This window comes from Desmodus rotundus, chromosome 9 (assembly GCF_022682495.2).
Source record: "Desmodus rotundus isolate HL8 chromosome 9, HLdesRot8A.1, whole genome shotgun sequence".
NCBI lineage: Eukaryota > Metazoa > Chordata > Mammalia > Chiroptera > Phyllostomidae > Desmodus > Desmodus rotundus.
Genome location: NC_071395.1, coordinates 56,769,656 through 56,783,234, shown reverse-complemented (window position 1 = coordinate 56,783,234; position 13,579 = coordinate 56,769,656). Strand labels below are relative to the sequence as shown.

The 13,579-nt window shown below is 44.5% G+C and overlaps 1 pseudogene; it reads left to right on the top strand.

Moving 5' to 3' along the window:
* Positions 1-430: 430 nt before the first annotated feature.
* On the top strand, positions 431-13,115 carry LOC123479744 (four and a half LIM domains protein 1 pseudogene; annotated as a pseudogene).
* Positions 13,116-13,579: the final 464 nt, after the last annotated feature.

The window sequence follows — 13,579 nt, the reverse complement described above, 5'->3', positions numbered from 1 at the left end:
GCAGAGGGGTCTGCATTACTCACAGGTTCTCCAAGGAGAGCAGAGCTTGGCCGTTGCCTTCTGGAGTTCGGGGGAGCTCCCTGCCCAGTGTGGCCGTCAGGCATGTTGAGGGCAACAGCTCAGGGAAGACTGCCATTGAAAAGGCACCTTGCACCTCACAAGGAGTGGGCGCCACTCGAGGAAGCTCTCGGGCAGTCTGCAGGCAGAGGGTGGGGGAGGAACAATGGCCAGAGCGTCGATTGTGGTTTCCACCAGAAGGAGTAGACACAGCAGGGTGAGCGGGCGTGGGTTGCTAGTGCAGACAGTTTCAGTGGGCTTGGTGTGGGCACCGTCTGTTGTGTAAGTGTCAGCCTGTTGGCAGGGACACCCTCAGCTAGGAGGGCTGGAGACACTCACCCAGGTCCTTGTTACTCCTGCTGCCCACAGGCATTTCCTGACCAGAGCCAGGCTTAGTGCTGCACCAGCTTGGTGGTTCTGAGTGTGATCCCAGGATGCACCTCAGCAGCCATCAGGGACTTCAAGGAACAAGACTTTTATTACTCACGGGTCCTGGAGTTAACATGGCAGGCTCTGGACCACAGGGCGTGGTTAAACTGGCCGTGGGGCGCACCCACGGACCTGGGGATTGAGGGTGAGTCATCTAGGGTTGTCTGGGTTCTCTATTGATGAATTTAAAGCATAAGAGCAGGAATTAGGGTGTGGGAAGGGAGAAGCAAGGTCACACAAATTATGGGTTATCTAGTCACCCGGTGCTTTCTGAAAGAGGGTCTTTTATGTGTGAGAGCAGCCTGATTCCTTATCTGGTTGTCTTGCCCAGTAGCTACAGCATTAGACTGGCATTGTGTTTGTTCAAGAGTAATGGCCCTCTCTGGTGTGGCTCAATAGACTGAGTGCCGGCCTGGAACCAAAGGGTCGCCAGTTCGATTCCCAGTCAGGGCACATGCCTGGGTTGCAGGCCAGGTCCCCAGTGGGGGGCACATGAGAGGCAACCACACACTGATGTTTTTTTCCCTCTCTTCCTCCCCCTCTCTCTAAAAGTAAATAAAATTAAAAGAGGAATGTCTTTTGAAATGGATGCTTCAGCAAGCAAAAAGCTTATTGTCAGGCTTACACCAATTGTCCCTAGTTAGCACCTGGCCCCTCAGGTGATCAGGGCACAAGGATAGTGGCTCTGGATTGGCTGGTTTGCCCATGAAAAGTGATTTGTTTTTTATCTTTAGGAAGTAGCTAACCCCTATGGACTGTCCCTCCCTGGTTAGGAAGACATCAGCTGCCAGAGCATCAAGAATACGGAAAATACAGTTAATGTACTCGTATATACCCTGACTTCTGGGTGAGAAGGTGAGGCTCTGCTGTGCCCCTCCATTTCCTCCTCCTCACTGAATGGGTTGGCCAGGGCCCTGGGAGCCTCCTTGTGGGACAGCGACCTCACTGACATTCTTGGAGGTGGACTGGATATCTGTCATCCGCTAGCACGCAGTCCAGTGCTGGGGGACACCCAGCGTCCCACGAAGGGTCTTGGGGCTCCCAGGCCTGGCCGGCAGGGAGCTTATCCCTGATACATAATACTAGGAGGGGAAAGAGCAGGTGGGGGGCACCAGGAGGGCTTCCTAGAGGTGGTAAAGTTTAATTTTGGGACCCTGCTCCCCATGGGGGAAGCTGTTTGAAGAGGGTTTGGGAGTCTGGGCCTGGGACAATGTGCTGGGGGCTAAGTTATCTGTGGGGCAGAGGGAGGGAGGTTTGGGAGGTGGGCTGCAGCCAGGATAGGGGACTTGACTGACAGTGGAGCAGGGGGTGTCCCACCTTCTGGGGTACAGGCCTTCCCTCTCTACCCTCTGGGTGCACTCTGAGCTGGCCAAGACATCCTGCCAAAGAGGCATGGTGGGCTTCTAACAGCTGACAGGAAGGAGTTATCTCAGAGAGCAGGGTTTTCTTGTTTCTAGGTGTTTGGGTTTTCCTCCTTTGCCTGGGCATGGTTAGCTACAGTGGACCAGGGGCTATGAGGCTAGCTGCAGATGTCACACACCACCTAAGCAGAGGCCTAGGATTTGGATATTTCTGGGGTGTCATGGGTTCTCAGTTATCGGAGGAGCCAATCACCGCACACCCAGAAGCTCCCAACAATCATCAATATACTGTCCTAGTTCTCCGGGCTGGCTGGTGGCTATCCCCCTTTCTTTAATGTTACTATCATTTTATTTTTTTTCACTTACAGTTGACATTCAATATTAGTTTCAGGTGTGCAGAGTAGTCAGATATTTATATAACTTATGAAGTGATCCCCACCATAAGTCTGGTACCCATCTGATACCATACATAATTATTGCAATATTATTGACTGTGTTCCCTATGCTGTACTTACATCCCTGTGATTACTTTGTAACTGCAATTTTTACTTCTTAATCTCTTTCCCCTTTTCCACCTAGTCCCAAACCCCCTTCCTATCTGGTAACCCTCAGTTTGTTCTATCTCTGAGTTTGTTTTTGTTTTGTTTGTGCTTGTTTTTTTTAGATTCCACATATAGGTGAAATCATATGGTATTTGTCTTTTTCTGCCTGACTTATTTCACTGAGCATAGTATCATCCATGTTCTCACAAATGGCAAAGCTTCATTCCTTCTTATGGCCAAGTAATGCTCCATTGTGTAAATGTACCACAGCTTTTTACCCACTCGTCTTCAATGGGCACCTGGGTTACTTCCATATCTTGGCTATTGTATACAAATGCTGCAGTGAACATAGGGCATATATCTTTTTAAATTGGTGTTTTTGTTTTCCTCAGATAAATACCCAGAAGTGGAATTGCTGAGTCATAGGCAGATCTATTTTTTATTTTTTGAGGACCCTTCACAGTGTTTTCCACAGTGGCTGCACCAGTCTGCATTCCCACCAACAGTGCATGAAGGTTCCCTTTTCTCCACAACCTTGCCAACACTTGTTGTTTGTTGATTTATGGGTGACAGCCATTCTGACAGATGTGAGGTGGTATCTCATTGTGGTTTTAATTTGTATTTTCCTGATAATAAGTGATGTCGAGCATCTTTTCATATGTCTATTGGCCATCTTTATGTCTTCCTTGGACATAAAGGACCTTGAAATATATTCAGGTCCTCTGCTTGGTTTTTGTTTGTTTGTTTGTTTTAGAGAGGGGGAGGGAAGGAGAAAGAGAGGGAGAGAAACATGAATGTGTGCTTGCCTCCTGCACATCCCCCACTGGAGATCTGGCTCACAACCCAGGCATGTGCCCAGCCTGGGAATCAAACTGACAACCCCTTGGTTTGTAGGCCTGCACTCAATCCACTGAGCCATACCAGCCAGGGCCCATTTTTAAATCAGATTGCTTGATTTTTTGGTGTTAGGTTGTATGAGTTTTTTATATATTTTGGACATTAACCCTTTATTGGATGTATCATTGGTGAATATCTTCTCTCATTCAGTATATTACCTTTCATTTTGTTGATGGTTTCCTTGCTGTGCAAAAATGTTTTAGTTTGGCGTTAGTCCCATTTGTTTATTTTTTTTCTTTTGTTTTCATTGCCAGAGGACACATATCCCCCCCCCAAAAAAATATTACTAAGAGCGGTGTTAGAGAGTTTACTATCTTTTAGGAGTTTTATGATTCCAGGTCTTACATTTAAGTCTTTAATCCATTTTGAGTTTATTCTTGTGTATGGTGTAAGAAAGTGGTCTAGTTTCAATTTTTTACATATTATCTGTTGTTTTTCCAACACCACTTATTGGTATCTTCAGTCAATTGACCACAGAGGTGTGGGTGTATTTCTGGGCTCTCTATTCTATTCCACTGATCTATGTGTCTTTTCTTATGCTGGTGTGGCTACTGGCTCTTTTGTTCCACCTGATGTTGGCTGCTGTCCTCTGGGGGTTGGGCTAGTTGGACACTGCCGTCCAGAATGTCTCTGTCATGTTTGGTGCCTTCAAGGGACAACTGGGATGATGGGCCTTTCCCCTTTCCGTGTGGCCTCTCCAGAGAGCCTTTCTATGTGGTCACCTGAATGGGATGGCCACTTTCCTTCCATTGTAACTCATGGCTCCCCTAAGGGCAGAGCTAAAACTGCCGGACCTTCTAAAGCTCAGGCCCTCCAGGAACTGGGTCAGCATCATTTCTGCTGCATTCTGTTGGTTCGGTGGAGTCCCACGTTAGCCCGGACCTGTGTGCAGGGGTGGGGGGTATGAATACTGGGGGACCCAGTGCATGGGACCCTCCTTGCAGACCAGCTGCCACAAAGGGGCAGACCCGGGGTAGGGGCTCCCATGCCACTGAGCTAGCTGATGAACTGTTGGCAGGTAGCTTTGCTTTCTCAGTTATAGCTTTGTCATCTGCATGCCAGTGCAGTCACACAGTCTGCCCCCGGTGTGGACGCCAGGTGTCAGCTCTTTGTTCCCTCAAGCAGTGCTCATTCTGTCAGCCACCCATTCTGTCCTGTGCAGCAAGCCCAGTGAGTCACTTACAGGGAGGATCCAGGTGTAAAAGGGAGACTTGTTTGGGGGCTTACTAGGAGGAGGATGTCGACAGGGCGGGTGCAGGTGCCATGACTTGGTGAAATTCCGGTGGGTCAGAGAAGCTGGCCCAGAGGGGCTGGGGTGGAATTAGCCAGGGACTGTAGTGTTAAAGTTGGGGGTGGGCAGCGTATGTATTTATCCTGTCCAACTCTCACCATTCTTTCATTTTTTTATCAAGGAAAATTCACAGAACATAACATTAACCATTTTAAAGTATACAGTTCACTGGCATTTAGTACACACGCCATGTGTACAACCCCCACCTCCATCTAGTTCCAAGGCATCTTCATCTCCCCGAAAGGAAACGCTGTCCGCATCAGCAGTCACTACCCTTCTCCACCCCCCTCCCCACAAGCACTAATCCATATCCCATCTCTGTGGAGTTGCCCGTTCTGGACAGTTCACAGAAGTGGAGTCACGTACTATGCAGCCTTGTGTCTGGCATCTGTCACTGAGCTCACATTTCCAAGGTTTTCCCCCAGAGTTTCCTCATTTCATTTTATTCCATTCCCCCCTTACCCAGTTAACCACTGATTAGCATCTGATACTACAGACTCTTTGCTTTTCTAGAATCATATAATACATACCCTTTTTTGTCTGGCGATTTTTACCTGACACAATTATTTTAAGACATATCCACAGTGTTGCCTACCTTAAAAGGTAATGCATTTTCATTGCTGAGCTGTAATCCCTTGTACAGCTAGCCCACAGTCCATTTACCCAGTTTGTTGATGGATATTTGCGTTATTCCCAGTTTTTGATTATCACAGATAGAGCTGCTATGAACATTTATGTGTAAGTCTGTTCATATGCTTTTATTTCTTTTGGGCGACTTCCCAGGGGTGGAATGGTTGCCTCATATAGGAGGTATGTATTTAATTTTAAAGAACTTTCAAAACGCTTTCCAAAGTGGCTGTGCTCTTGCCCTCTCCCAGCATTCTATATGTTCTCATTCTCACACAGCCAGCCGTCGCCTGCTGGGGTCAGACTTCATGATTTTGTTTTTAATTTAAGATTATTTATTTATTTATTTATTTTTAGAGAGGGGGGAACGGAGGGAGAAAAGGAGGGAAACATCCACGTGTTCTCCTGTGTGTGCCCCGACTGAGGGCTGAACTCGCAACCCAGGCATTTGCCCTGATCGGAAATCAAACCAGCGACCTCTCAGTTTGTGGGACGGAACCCAACCAACTGAGCTACAATGGTCAGGGCAGTCTTTGTAATTTTAGTTATTCTAATAAGTGTGCAGTATTACACTGTATTCTTTTTTAAGTGGAATTCACATAACAGAAAATCAATTATTTTAAAATGACAGTTTAGTGGTATTTGCATATTTATAATATGCAACCCCCACCTCTAGCAGTACAGGAATCTTTTCATGGGTTTGTTGCATTTCACAGATCAAGCTGGGCCTTTGGGATTGCAGTGCCCTTGTAAGTTAATTTGTGAAGGAGAACAACCATGAAGCTGTATGTGCTGGAGACAGGTGCCTTGAAGAAAGCAGAGGCCTTTCCCCCGTGATGTGGAGGGGCAAGGGGACAAACACCTGGCTCATAACCAGTCAGGTGGTGCTAAATTTGGGGGACTCAGAACAGGGTAGGAGGGAAGAGCATGCTGGGTTGGGGCAAGGATGAGTCACTCTTCTTATATTAGGTAGTCAAAAGAGGCCTCGAGTTCGGGAGACATTTGGGTAGAGACCTGAAAGAAGGAAGGTGGGTGAGCTGTACAGGTATGCAGGTGAGCAAACATTCTAGGAGGAGGGAATAGCAACTACTAAGGGCCTGAGGCAGACATGTGATCCAGAACTAGGAAGTCTGGAGGGAGTGGGGTCGGGGTGGCTGTGAGATCTGATGTCAGAGATGGGGGTGGACACAGGGTATGTAGGAAGCTGTGTACCTTTAGGTTTTGAGCAGAGATGGCCATGCACTGTCTTAGGTTTTAAAGTGTCTTTCTACAATAAGAAAATCCCCCCGCCTTTTTCTTTCTTTCTTTTCTTTTCTTTTTTTTTAAAGAAAATCCCTTTTTAAAGAAGCAATTTATTGAGCCCTGGCTGGTGTGGCTCAGTCAGTTGGGCGTCCTCCTGCAAACTGAAAGGTCGCCAGTTGGATTCTGGTCAGGGCACATGCCTGGGGAGAAAAAAAAAATGATTTATTGAATTGAAAGCTTCTGGCTTAAATAAGTTAGTGTTTTACACTAACTTGGTTTAATAGCAGCAGTGCATAGGTGCATTTTATTCTGAAACAATATGCTAGTTTGTATTCTTACAGAACTGGGAACTGGTTCATTCTTCCTCTGTGGAAAAAAATATACCTGGGCAGTCTGCCGCCACCATGCCTGGATGTCAGTGCAGGCAGCAGCTGCCGCCCACACCCCTGCGCTGCCAACGTCCCCAGGCAGCACATTGAAGTTACTGACGACTATATCCAGCCCTTGCCAACACATCCCATTGTCCACACATCCAGTGTGAGATTCTTCTAGGTACAAGGTGGGCCCCATGGCTGAGAAGTTTGACTGCCACCACCACAGGGACAGCCTGTAGGGGAAGAGGTATGCGGAGAAGGATGGCCACTGCTGCTGCCTTGCGTGCTTTGACAAGTTCTGCGCCAATAACTATGTGGATGCCATGAGCCCTTTGGTGCTGACTCCAAGCTGGTGCACTGTAGGAACTGCTACTGGCATGACACCTGCTCCCGCTGTGCCAAGTGCCAGCACCCCTTGCCCCACGAGACCTTTGTGTCTCAGTCCAACAAGATTCTGGGCAACAAGTGTGCCATGTGGGAGGACTCTCTGGAGTGCAAAGGCTGCTTCAAGCCCATTGTGGCAGGAGATCAGATGGGTAGTACAAGGGGGCCATCTGGCACAAAGACACCTTCACCTGCAGCAACTGCAGGCAAGTCACCTAGACTGGAAGCTTCTTTCTTAAAGGGGAGGACTTCCTCTGTGTGACTTGCCATGAGGCCAGATTTGCCAAGCATTGGGTGAAAAGTCAACACATTGGGAAGAATCATGTACTGGGATCAGCCCCGGCATGCAGAGTGCTTTGTGTGTGTCACCTACTCTGAGAAGCTGTCGGGCAGGTGTCACTGCTGTGGAGGACCAGTGTTACTGTGTGGATGGCTCCAAGACTTTTTGCCAAGCAGTGTGCTGGGTGCAAGAACCCCATCACTGGTTGGTGGTGGCCCATGAAGGACAATCTTGGCACAGCTACTGCTTCCACTGCAAAAAATGCTCTATGCACCTGCCAAGAAGCGCTTTGTTTTCCATCAGGCATGAGTCTACTGCCCTGACTGTGCCAGAAAGCTGTAAAATGACAGGGCTTCTGTCCTGTAAAATGGGATTGAGTCTTGTTCTTCATGTTCTCACCCTCTGCCCTGCACCATCCTTAGGGAAAGAGTGGCCTTTCACCTCTTCAAAGTTGTTCCTTCTGTCTTTTTTTATCTTTTTGATCCTCACCTGAGGATATATTTATTGATTTTAGAGAGTGTGGAAGAGAGAGGGAGAGGGAAACATTAATGTGAGAGGGAAACATTGATCAGTTGCCTCGCCTCCCAAATGTACTCCAACCAGGGATGGAACCCCTAACATTGGCGTATCAGGACGACACTCTAACCAACTGAGTTGCCCAGCCACAGCCCTTCTGTCTTTCTGCCATTTTACAGTATTACTCAAATAAGGGTGCATAGCGATTGTACTAGGATTTAGCAAAAAGCAACTCCGCAGCAAAGTTAATTTTGTGATCGTTGCAGTTAAAATGTGAACATTTAGATAGATTGACTTTACTGCATGTTCACCGTAGAGCAGAAAAGTGCTAACCATTTACTGATAGCTGCTTAGTGATGTAAGCAAGAAGCCTAAGAGATAGAGTGCCCACTGAGATGCCCTTTGGGACTCAACTGGGCCCCACTGTCATCACCCAACACAGAGTTGCAGTGACTGCTCCAACTTGCTGCTCGCCCTGTTCTGTGTACAGGAGAACTTACCAAAATGCATGGTCTGACTTCCCTCATCAAAACCTCCCTTCTGTTCTTTGGCGCTTTCAATCGACTAATACAAATTTCAGAGAAAATTAACATTTGAACTTAGCTGTGTTTTCTGAACCTCCCTACTTTCAAGCACAGAACACGCAGGTGACTTGGAAAGTGCAGGCAGATCTGAGAGAACGAGTCTGTTTCAGATAAATATTGTCACTGTGAATACTTCTGGAAGCTTAAAACTAACCCAGCTGTCATTTCTTTTTTTAATTACTAATATTTTGTTTTAATCAATAGCAGCATAGTTTATGGGTGGAGACTTTGCATGGCAATATTTTAGCCCCCTCACAGGTTCCTTGGGTTCTGACATCATCCCACAAAAGTAACCATAGAACTCTGGAGGGGTAGCTGAGCAGGCACCAGGGCTGTGACTGGCATGGATGTGGCTAGTTGAATCCCTTGTAACAAACATTGTAGTTCAGGAGTGTCCAACCTTTTGGCATCTCTGGGCCACACTGGAAGAAGAAGAGTTGTCTTGGGCCACACATTAAATACACAAACACTAACAAATGCTGATGAGCGAAAAAAGGTCTGTGCATAATTTTTGTGATATCCGCCACTACAGATAAGCAATAAAATCCTCACATCATAACCCTAACTATGCAGCAGCCCTTTTCATAATCTTTTAAAATTGTTGAGCACGTCCCACGTTTGTGATCACTAACATAGAAAATGTACATATCTAAGTAATAAAACGTCACTGATTTTTTTAATTTTTAAAAAAATTATAAACATAAAAGAAAAGAAGGCAACATCAAACTAGTGGGATGTTTGACATTGTATTTGAGAAAATAGCACACCAGTATCTGGTTTGATAGGAGTAGTTGCAGTTCTCAGTTCTCAAGGTGCTTGCTCATCAGATATTTTGGTTCTAATTTTACTCTTAACATGTTTTATTCTTGAAAATAGTTGCTGGCAAATGTAGGTGTTGCCAAATAGTGATGACCTGAATAAGGTGTGACTGTGAAGCAAGGGATATTTGTCTCCGGGAAGATAGGACCTATAAAAGTCCAGTAGAGACACAATCAAATTTTTTAAGTTGAATGTCAGATTGCACCTCTGTGCATTCCATTTGAAAATTAGCGGATAACATATTTATGTCGACTGAAAATGGACTCGCATATGTAGCAAAATACTGATTATTTTCCCAGAAATCTTGAAATCTGTTTTCAAATTCTTGTATCAAATCAAAAGGCAAGGCTGCATATTTTTCGCTCTTCACAGGACTGTGTTTAGCTAACATGTCCAAATGAATAAAATTGTTTGCCTTCATTTGAGCTTGCCATAGTTTCAGTTTCATTTGGAATGCTGCTGTGGTTTGAAACAAGGTATTGTTGATAAGTTGGTTTTCACCTTGTGTTTGTGAAGACGCATGTTTAACTCATTTAAATGAGCAGTTACATCCACTGAAAATGCTAAATCTATGAGCCAGTTTTCATTGTCAATTCTAGCACAAATTTGTTTTTTGATACCATAAGCAACTTGATAGCATGTCACAAATCATAGAATCTTTTCAACATTTGGCCTGGACTTAGCCATCTTCTGAAAAGTAAATGATGTTGCCATAGTCAGCCTCAGTACTTTTAAGGAGTTCCTGGAACTGGCTATGATTCAGTCCCCTGGGTCTTATGAAATTCATAGTCTTGATGATGATTTGCATGACGTTATCCATTTTTAAAGATTTTGTGCATAAATTTTCATGGTGTACTATGCAATGATACTTCATCAAACATGAGTTTGGGGGTGGCAATTGCACTGTCTTCTGTTACTTTTACCAGTCTCTCTTTTTCCTTTATCATTGCTAGGCACCATCAGTAACTGTACCAGATATGCTGGCAATGGACAAAGAAAATCGCTTCAACATATTTTTTATTGCTTCATATAAATCTCTTGATTCAGTTGTGTCTTTTAATGGCACTAAAGAAGTCATTTCTTCAGTGACATCATAGTCGTCATCAATAAGTCTAATAAAAATGGCAAGTTGAGCCGTATCTGTAGCATCAGTGCTATCAACCATCACCAAAGCATAAAATTTAAAATCAGCAGCTATACTCTCCAAACTTCTTTTGATAGATTTTCCAATTTCTTCAATTCACCTGGCTGTAGTCTTGTAAGACAAGCTGATTTTAGAAATACCCCCCTTCTTCTCAGAGCAAATGATATCTGCCACACTTTCTATACATTGTTTCATAAACTCACCATCAGTAAATGATTTTGATTGTTTTTTGCTATTAAATATGCTGCCACATAACTAGCTTTTACAGTAGAATCCACCTGAGTTGTAACTTTTGAAAAAATTTTTGTTGAGAAGACAGACTTTTTTCAGTTCTGCTATTTTGTCCTTATGACACAATCCTTCATACACAGTGAATTTGGCAGCATGTTTTTGCATATAATGCCTTTTCAAATCATGGTCTTTGAAAATTTGCACAAATTCCCTACAAATTAAGCAGACTGCCTTACTATTTGCCTTGACAAAAAAGTGCTCATCTGTCCACTTTTCATTGAACAATCTTCTTTCATCCGTAATTTTTCTTTTTTGGAGTTCTTTTTTCCTTTTGAGATATTGTAGAAACCATGCTGGAATTAAAAAAACAATAATAGGTAAGGGACTTTATTTACTTTTATTATGAAAACGAATTGACAGGAAAATAGAAAGCAAGGTTTGGGCCCTTCCACAGCCCTGTAGGCTGCCGATGTAGGGCGAGGGGGACCACTGATAGTAAGGTGCTGTGCGTGATGTGTGAGGTGCCGCTGAGGTGTGGAAATACCTTTAATAATTAAATAATGCTTACCTGACTTCTAAATAACATTAAATCCATAACATTGCAATGGTAGGTTGAAATATTGATAATTACTGCCTCACTAAGTCACCGAGAGCACATGTAACGTCTGATGGTGTCAGGCCTACTGCCTGCGCTTGGATGATAACACACTGGAAGCCACACACCATGAAGCCGTGCATGTACAAATACCGCAAGCATACATATTTTTATTTTACGTGGCATTGTGACACGTAATCACACAAAAAACTCATCTTTTAAGTAATTTTATGATTTTGTGTTGGTACACATTCACAGCCATCCTGGGCTGCATGTGGCCAGCAGGCCACGGGTTGGACACCCCTGTTATAGTTGTCTGCTCTTTGTCCCTGTGTTAAAGAGGCCCAGCAGCACCCCTTCTCTTGTGGTTGCTAGGACTGGTCCTCAAGAGCTTAGCTGCATCTGGGGGAGCAGGGTGGTTATCGTCCTCACAAACAGATGTCCAGGTAGGTAGTGCTTACTGAGAGGCAGGATTACCTACTTACTGATTTCTAGCCCCTTTCTTATTTACATGGTACAATGAGACAATCTGAAAGTGAACATGTAATGACAATACATGTTAACAGTCTTGTGGCTGTGGTTAGAGAAGTGGATGCCCCATTTCTACATTTTTTCATTAGCTAGTATCATCTAATGTTTCAGTGTATCCTTACAGAAATAAAGCAGCATATAAATTTTTTAAAACTTGGAAAAAAGGGACTTTCTTCTACTGTTTTGTCACAGTGGGGAATTTCCACTTTTATGCAGTTCTTTGGGTTATGAAAGATTCTTTATTTCTTCGAAATGTATTTGTTGTGCCCAGGCTGGTATGGCTTAGTGGGTTGGTCATCGTCCCGCAAACTGAAAGGTCCCTGGTTTGATTCCCAGTCAGGGCACAAGCCTGGGTTGCTGCAGGCCAAGTCTCCAGTTGGGGGCATGTGAGAGGTAACTGATCAATGTTTCTCTTGTACAGTGATGTTTCTCTCCCTCTCTTTCTCTCTCCCTTCCCCTCTCTCTAAAAATAAAGAAATAAAATCTTAAAAAATATATATTTGTTGCACACAAACATTCAGGGCAGCACAATTGTAATGGCCAAAGGGTAGAACCAACCCGAAGGTCCTTCAATGGGATGAATGAATACACAAAATATGGTCCATCCATACACTAAAAATATTAATCAGCCATAAAAAGGAGAGATGGTCTGATACCTGCTACAATGTGGGTGAGACTTGAAAACATTATGCTAAATGAAAGAAGCAAAGGTCAGTACTATATGATTTCATGTGTATAAAATGTCCAGAATGTACATTTGTAGAAAGAGAAAGATTAGTGGTTGCTTAGGTCCTGGGAAAGTAGCAGAATACAAGGTAATAGCTAAAGGGTATGGGTGGGTTTCTCTTTGTGGTGATGGAAACCCTCTAACGTCGATCATGGTGACCATTGTACTTATCTGTGAATATACTAAAAACCATTGACTCTTACATTTTAAGTGGGTGACTATGGCATGTGTATTGTTCTAGGCTGAATCTGTTTGTAAAGGTGAATTCCTATACCTGTCTTCATTTCTTTGCACCTGTGAGAAATGTGCTAGTATTTTCCAAAGCTCCTTCCTGTGTGGTCAGTGTTCTGCTTGCAGACTGCCAGGGTTCTGAGTGGCTGCGCCTGCTGTGTGTGTATGAGCCCCTCCCAGGTCTGACTGCATAAAACACACACATACTCTTGAGGTGAAAACAAGTGCCTGTGTCAGCAGCAAGCCCATCAGCGCACAGACATAAATTGCCCTGATTTTCTGAGGTTGACTCCTCTGTGCATTTCTGGTCAAGTCATACTTGGTTGTGACAGAATCCCTGAATGCTGCAGGATTTGGGACTTTTGCTTCCATGGAAATTTTTGCAAATTGGCCTGAATTTTCCTATCTAGCTCCATGTTCGGTTAACTGGTTTTGTTTTCGTTGAGGTGAAATTTACATAATGAAATGAACCATTTGAAAGGGAATGATTCAGTGCCATTTAGTACATTCACAGTGCTATGCAACTACCACCGCCCGCTCATTCCAAAACATTTCTTCACTCCTAAAGGAAACCCCCAGACTCATTAAGCATTGTTCCTATTACCGGCTTCCTCCACCTCCTCCAGCCCTGGTAACCCTTAACCAGCTTCCTGCCTGTGGATTTTCCTGTTCCAGACATTTCCTATAAACAGAGTCCTACACTGTGTGGCCTTGTGT